At 36.8% G+C, this 7,775-nt stretch overlaps 1 pseudogene; it reads left to right on the top strand.

Moving 5' to 3' along the window:
• Positions 1–4,026: 4,026 nt before the first annotated feature.
• On the top strand, positions 4,027–4,597 carry LOC100715617 (large ribosomal subunit protein uL11-like; annotated as a pseudogene).
• The last annotated feature ends 3,178 nt before the right edge of the window (positions 4,598–7,775 follow it).

Here is a 7,775-nt window from a genome sequence, read left to right on the forward strand (position 1 = left end):
CATACTTGCTGGCAACACTCCCCACTCATTGCCTTCATTGTTTGTACCCCAACCGCCTTTGACATGATGCTCACCCCAGCCTCTCCTCAGAGACACTTACCTGCTTCTCAAATCACCAACTTCATGGACACATTCCAGACAAAAATAATAGGTTTTACACACATGCCTCATCATAAGAGCTACATACATCTGCCTCACTCAGTCATAGTCCAGTGTTCTCTTATTCTCTTTGCTTCCTTGTCATTTTTTTGCTGCTGATCTCATCTTTACTGTCATACTTTGGACAGTCTCTCCCTAAAACACCAAATCTCTCCTATTCTTCACTACAATTTTATGTTCAAACACCTTACACTGCCTAAAATAAAGCCCTCAATCTTACTCCCTCTTCCACTATTCCTGCTCATTCTCCTTCTAGGACACATAACTTTACTGACAGCATACTCGACAATTTTCAGTGTCACTATTCCTCTCTCCCACATACATCCCAACCTAAAATCTCAAGTTCAAACCAAAATCCTCCAATACTACAGCACACAACAAGTATACAACAAGCATACAACCCCAACTCAAACCCAGCGTCTTTCTACCTTTTATACAAGCCCCCCAGTGCCTCCACCTTCACCTCCAGCATCTCCAAGACTGATTACAAACCCTTAAAATGATCAACTACATGGCCATTAACACATCTGTCGTTCTTTGTTTCCTACACTGTCAGTTTTACCCCTCTACACAACCAGGAGACATAATTATAACAACTAACAAGAAACATTACTTTAGACATAATCATACAAAACACTTCCTTTCACCAATACTCCTTAGGTAAAACACAGAGATATGCTTTTATGATGGAGTGGGTCCCTTTTCGGGTCTCATATTTCACTGGATGCCCATTAGAGCCCCACTTCAAGTACCCTTACTGACGTCTCCCCCATACACCTGGACTCCCCACACGACAGCTCTCCATTTGTTTTTAACTGAAGCATTTGAGACTCTCCCCAGCAACATTAATATCACTGACAAGGTTTTCCATCTGGTCTTCTCTAAAGTGGGGAGGCCCCCTATCTTCTTCCCCTTGACAGGACCTCTCATATTACTCATCATACTTTTACTTTTAGCTCCCTGTCTTTTAAAAGTTTTTTGCCAAGATTTCTTCAATCCAGGATACAGACTTTTACTACCTGGTTGAGACCCCTGACACCAGCTTCTCCATGGGCCTAACCTATCATCCTAACAACTGCAATAGCCCCCATTACAATGCTCCTCTCCAGCAGGAAGCAACCCAAGATAAATACTGCCCTTGTTCATCCATAAATCCAAAAAAGATGGGAAGGATAGCTTGTGCTAGCCTGGGGTGTAGCTACATCTTCCTAACTTGGTACCAGACCCAGAGAATTTGCCTCTCCAAGAGTAACTTCTATATTCTCCTTCTCATTCCAGAGATAAACCTCCTACTCCCTTTTTGTGCATGCACCGAACCCTTTCCAATCCCCAGGCTCCACAACCACCCAAGCCTCCACCTCCAGCCCCCAGTAAATCTTTCTGCCTCCTGTTTTACACAGACAGATACTTCTTCAAATTAACAGTTAATATGTCATTTTGCCCACCTCCCAAAGTCCTTCTCCAGACAAAACTGATAAAAACAGTCCCACTTCTTCGTTCTCATTTGAGAGCCTCTGTACCCTCTCACCCATGAAGCTCTCCCGTGTCCACATTAAAGGCCTTCTCCTTTGTCTCCTTATCTCTCTCATTTTCTCTGCACCACTTCAGATTGAGTGCTAAAAATACTCAGTAACTTAGTATTTTTGAGAAACTCTGTCTCAAATTAAAAATATTTTTCAAAAAAGGCTTTTAGAGGGGGCTGGGGATTTAGTTTAGTGGTATAAGTGCTTCCCTGGAAAGTATTAAGCTGTGAGTTTGATCACCGGTACCAAAACAAAACAAACAAACATATATATATATATTATATACAATATATATATACCATTGTTGCCCACTGATTAATGTTTTGACATTTTTTGTAGTTTTTCTCCTCCTCCTCTTCTTCCTCCTCCTCTTCTTCCTCCTCCTTCTCTTCCTTCTCCTCCTCTTCCACTTCTACCTCCTCCTCTTCCTCTTCCTCCTCCTTCTTGAAATAAAATGCATTTGGGAAAAAATACAAAAATAAAAAGACTGGGGATGTAGCTCTCTGCAAAGCCCATGGATTCAATCTCTAGCACTATGTAGGCAGAGGGGGAACAATAAGATAGTTTAAGAAAGAAAGAAGCAAAAGGAAAGGCAAAAGAAAAAATACATATTAAAGCACAGACAGACAAAAATATAAAGAATACTAAAAAGAAAATCATTGGTTATATGGAAAAATCTGCTATAATTGGGAGCCCATAAAAGAGAGGATTTTAAAATCATCTACGATCAGGGCAGTTTATAAAATTATTTGTATATTCATTGATACATTGTGTCAATTTGAGAACTTTCAAAGTTTAACTAAGTAACTCTGCAAACCTACATCCCTGGGTTTTTAGAGGACATGCCCTAAGGAAACTGTGGTCCAGGATGTTGTAATTGTTGATTCATTGTATCAACTTGAGAAGTTTAGAAGTTTAACTAAATGACTCAACAGGGGTCCTCATTTTGTGAACATATTGAGCCTATGCAGGAGGAAAGCAAGGAGATGATCTGGAGTTCTCTCTTCCTTTCACCTGAGTGGGTAGCCTATTTACAATATAAGGGAGGAAAAGAGGCTTGTTCCCCACTTTTTGTTCTTGATGTTTTGCTGTCTTCTGCTGCCTTGAATATCCCCCCAGTATCATACCACTCTACCTTGGAGCCAGCTGATAATGGACCGAAACCTCCACAAACTGTGAGCTAAATAAACCTTTCTTTCCTTAATTTTGGACATCAGATATTTTGTCTCAGTGAGAGAAAAGTAAACAAGACAGTTTGGTTTGGAATTTGTAAAATTTTTATAAAGCAAAAGATGTAGGCAAAACTATGAACACAAACTGGGATAAAAGTCACACTTTAAAAATTATAATATATTTGCTGTAAACTGGGGATAATAGGAAAACTTTACAGCTATCAAAAGGCAAAGCAATGTGGGAGCACATAGCATTAATAATAAAAATGTCAACTGATTTATTTGAATGCTAACGTATAGGAACTCTGTGTTCAACATTATTTAAAAATCAATGAAAACATGATACTCTGTATCTTGTGAAAAATATTCAGAATTGAAAATATTAATGAAGGTTTTATCATACAAAGAAAAATGACCAACACTTGCTAAAGAAAACACCAGAGACAGAAGCGAATGATCGAAGTTGGAAGTCTGAAGATGAAGGAAGAAATGAAGATTGTTAAGGCAAGCACATATATAAATTAAATAAATATGAATCGAATAAGACAATCATCACCTTGTGGATTTCTAAAGTCATAGTATTACAATTAATGGCAAAACTAAGACCTAACTTGGGTAAAAGGGCAGTGAGGTTAAATGTCCTAACTCCCTTTAATTGTTGAACAAAGTGACAAAGCATTGTTTTGATAAACGAAGCTTGAGCTTATTCATACCCACTGCTGTATAGTTTTTCTCTATATAAATAGGCTACATTTTCTTAAAATTTGTTTTTTTAATGGTGTCTATTTCAGTTGTTTCCAACTCTTTGCTCTTATTGGTCCATAGATCTTTAGCCACAATTCAAAATTCAGAAAACCTGCAAACTTGAAACCATTTTACTATTTATTTGGCATTAAGATCTGACCTGAATAAACAGAAATCTATTTCACCATACCCTTCCCTAGGCAGATCAGGGGACTGATCAGCCCTGATAAAAATTAATGAAATATACATATATACTTTTTTCCAAGAAAGTAAACTGAAAAAAGCTAATTACCAAACACAACAGAATACACATATAATCCAAGCTTCTTGGGAAGCTGAAACAGAAGGTAGGGATCTCAAGACCAGTATGGCTAGAATACCTAGACCCTGTTCAAAAATAAAATAAAAGGTTTTGACTTTTGGCTAGGAGGGTGCTAAGGTGCAACTTTCTTAGGTCTTCTGGAATCTGGGTTCATCTGTCACCTGCCACCTCCATGATGCGTCCCAGGTTTGACACCAACAAGATCAAAGTTGTGTACCTGAGGTGTACCAGAGGTGCAGTCGGTACCACGTTTGGCTCCCGAGATTGGCTCCCTGTGTCTGGCTCCAAAAAAAGTGGGTGATGATATTGCCAAGGCAACTGGTGACTGAAAGGGTGTGAGGATTACAATGAAGCTGACCATCCACAAAAGACAGGCTCAGCCTGAGGTGGTGCCATCTGCCTCTGCCCTGACCATCAAAACCCTCAAGGAACTGCCAAGAGACAGGAAAAAAAGCAGAAAAACATTAAACACAGAAGAAATGTCACTTTTGATGAGATTGTCAACATTGCTGGACAGATGCAGCACCAGCCTTTAACCAGAGACCTCGCTGGAACCATTGAAGAAATTTTGGGGACTGCCAGTCTGTGGGCTGCAATGTGGCCAACTAGCACCTAATGACATCCTAGATGACATCAACAATGACGCCATGGAATGCACAGCTAGCAAAGACGTTTAATAAAAGATTTCGGGAAAAAGATGATCTGATTTAAGAAATAAAAAACGAAGTAAGTATATAATAAATGACAGAAAATGGGCAAATCTAGTCTGGAAAAGGACAGACTATAATGTTGGTAACAGACTGAAGGCACTGCTATAGCTCTTGGTGACATTAACATGTTGTGAGTCACTTCATGCCAATAAACTAGAAAATTTAGGTGAAATAAGCAAACTATTAGCAAACATAACAAAACTCACACAAGAAAAAAGTCTCAGTGTAGAGCTGTTAAGGCTGATAAATAAAAACAACCGCAAAGAAATCCTTAACCTAGAGTAGAAATGTTTTCACTTGCATTGGTATGTGGAATGTTTAAGAAATAATACTGATCTTATACAATCTCTTCAAGAAAATAGGTAAAGGGCTGGGGATTTAGCTCAGTGGCATAAGCGCCTGTCTGGCAAATGCGAGGTCATGAGTTTGATCCCTGGTACCAAAAAAAAAAAAAAAAAAAAAAAAATGCTGGGGATTTAGCTCAGTGGCATAAGCATCTGCCTTGCAAGCAGGGGTCATGAGTTCAATCCCTGGTACTAAAAAAAGAAAGAAAGAAAGAAAGAAAGAAAGAAAGAAAGAAAGAAAAAAAGAAAGAAAAAGGTGAATAAAGACTTCTTTTATGCTTGTTCTGTGAAGCAGTACAACAGTGATGAAAATTGACAACAGTATTATAAAGGAAACCTATAGGCTACTCTCACTCATCAATGTATACAAAAGTTCTAAGCTAAATAGTAAGTAGAAATCGGCAAATATGAAATGGAGTATGTCGTTTGTACATTACATAAAGTTGAATTTATTATATGGAGCAATCGAGGAATGTAATTTATCAGATTAATAGAATGAATCAAGATTTGGCAAACTATCCTAGAACCACATCTGACTCATTTGTTTTGCCTGTTCTTTTAAATAATTTTATATTGGAGCACTGTCATGTCTATTCTTTAGATGGTCTGTCACCACTTTCCTGAGACAATGGCAAAGTTGCATAATTGCAACAGAGACCATATGACCCCCAAAGTCTAAAATATTTAGTAATATTTATAGAAAAAGTCTTCTGATTTAAGAAATAAAGGGAAAATGATTAGTTGATAAATGCATAAAATCAGTTCACAAAAGTCAACATGTGTAATAATCACATTGACTTATAGTAATCTAAGAATAGAAGGAAATTTCCTTATCTCCAAAGAACTTGATAAGAAGCCCTCAAAAGACATTTGATGGTAATATTTTGGAACTTTTCTCATTTAAGATTAATAAGCTGAGGTTGGCGGCATACACCTGTGATTCCAGCATTGGGAGACTGAGACAGGAGGATCTTTGCAGGTTTGAGGACCGTCTAGGCTACAAAGTGAGTTCAAGGTCAACCTAAACTGCAGAGTAAAACCCTATCTTAAAAAAAATCAATAATAGACATGATAGTGCCTGTTGTTATCATTTATATGTCTTTTTAAAATTTTATTTAAGGAGAAAAAGAAAAAAACAGAAAAAGGGTATAAGTTATACAGAATTTCAGAAAAAATAAACAGTAGGAAATCATTAGTTAATAGATTACATATTGTCATCTTAGAAATAGTTGTTCAGGGCTGGGGATTTAGCTCAGCGGCATATGCGCCTGCCTTCCAAGCAGGCAGTCCTGAGTTCGGTCCCTGGTACCAATAAAAAGGAAAAAGACAAAAAAAAAATTTAAGAAATAGTTGTTCAAGTTACAAAATTAAAGCATATAAAGTGGACATTCAAACAGTGAGACTGCAAACAGCTCTGTTCAGTGATCCAACAAAACTCAGTAATATGGTTATCTATCTTATACACTTAATATACATGCAGTTATATCCTTTAGAGCACTTTCTTTTCCTCTATTTTTTACAATGACAATGACAATTCCACATTTTGGGTTTTATTACTCCCACAGTTCTTATTACTTTTTTTGAAGAGAATAAAACCAAATGTGACATAACAAAACAGAGTCAGTCAAATCAAAGGGATGGACATAATACATAATGTAAAAACAGAATACAAGATGATCAACATGGGTTACCATAATGCCTCTTGCTATCTTAAAAAGAATTGCCTATATCATCAGTTATAATAAAATTGAACAAAACAGTAAAGAACAAAACCAATAAAACCAAAACATTGGAGACGTTACAGGACTTCAAAAGAAGATAATAGTCAAACCAGAATGGGCATCATAGTGAATCTTATTGTCTTCACAGTTGTTGCCTATACTCTCAAACTTGGTACTATCAAGCAAAACAGAATAGAGGAAAATCAGTCAAAACAAGATGGTGAGAGCAATACAGGATTTCAAACCAAGTTAATAGGAAATCAAAGTGGGTTACTGTAATATATCCTGCTATTTTTATTTATTCTTTACCTTAATTAAAAAGATAAAAATAAAAAAGTAAACAATAAAAAAAGGAGATTGAGATAAAAGAGGGCATAACAACAAAACAGCACAGGTCAGAACATAACCATTTAAGCAAAATAGTGTTTCACCACAAGCTATCCCGACATAAAAGTAGGTACCATAGTGTCTCTTTCCTTGAAATCTTTGAGTATAACTTCATATACTGTAGCATCAAACATATCAAGACAATGTAAAACCATTTAAGAGAATGACAGTATTACAGGGTATTTAGAACCAGCTAACAGAAAATGAACAATGGTTTCTGTATATCTCTTTGTCTATAAAAGTTTTTATTTATATTACCACATATAATAAAATCCAATAAGATACAACATGTTAAGACCAATGGAGACAGAAGAATAAAAGCTTGATCGGACTTCAAAACAAGATGATATTAAATCAGCACTAGCTATTATGATGTCTTGTTTTCTCCAAAATACCTGTTCCTACCATCCAACCTTCTCTGCCTCATTTCTGTTGAGCTCTTTTTCTGTCATTAGTTGTCAGTTTGTCTTCTTCATTTCACTTTCTGCTCCATTCATTGTGGCCTCTCTGCCACTGTTTCTGGAATCTTGGTATTTTTGTTTTTTAGAATGTCCTGCAGTTTCTCTGTAGATTTGAATTGGTGGTTGCAAATTCCCCTAGTTCCTCTTTTTCCTGGAAGCACCTTGTTTCTCCATTAATTTCTAGGGACAGTTGTGCAGGATATATCAATCTTGGCTGGAGGTTATTATCTTT

Source organism: Cavia porcellus, unplaced genomic scaffold (genome assembly GCF_034190915.1).
Source record: "Cavia porcellus strain 051 isolate PalLab524CR breed Dunkin Hartley unplaced genomic scaffold, mCavPor4.1 scaffold_20, whole genome shotgun sequence".
NCBI classification, from domain to species: domain Eukaryota; kingdom Metazoa; phylum Chordata; class Mammalia; order Rodentia; family Caviidae; genus Cavia; species Cavia porcellus.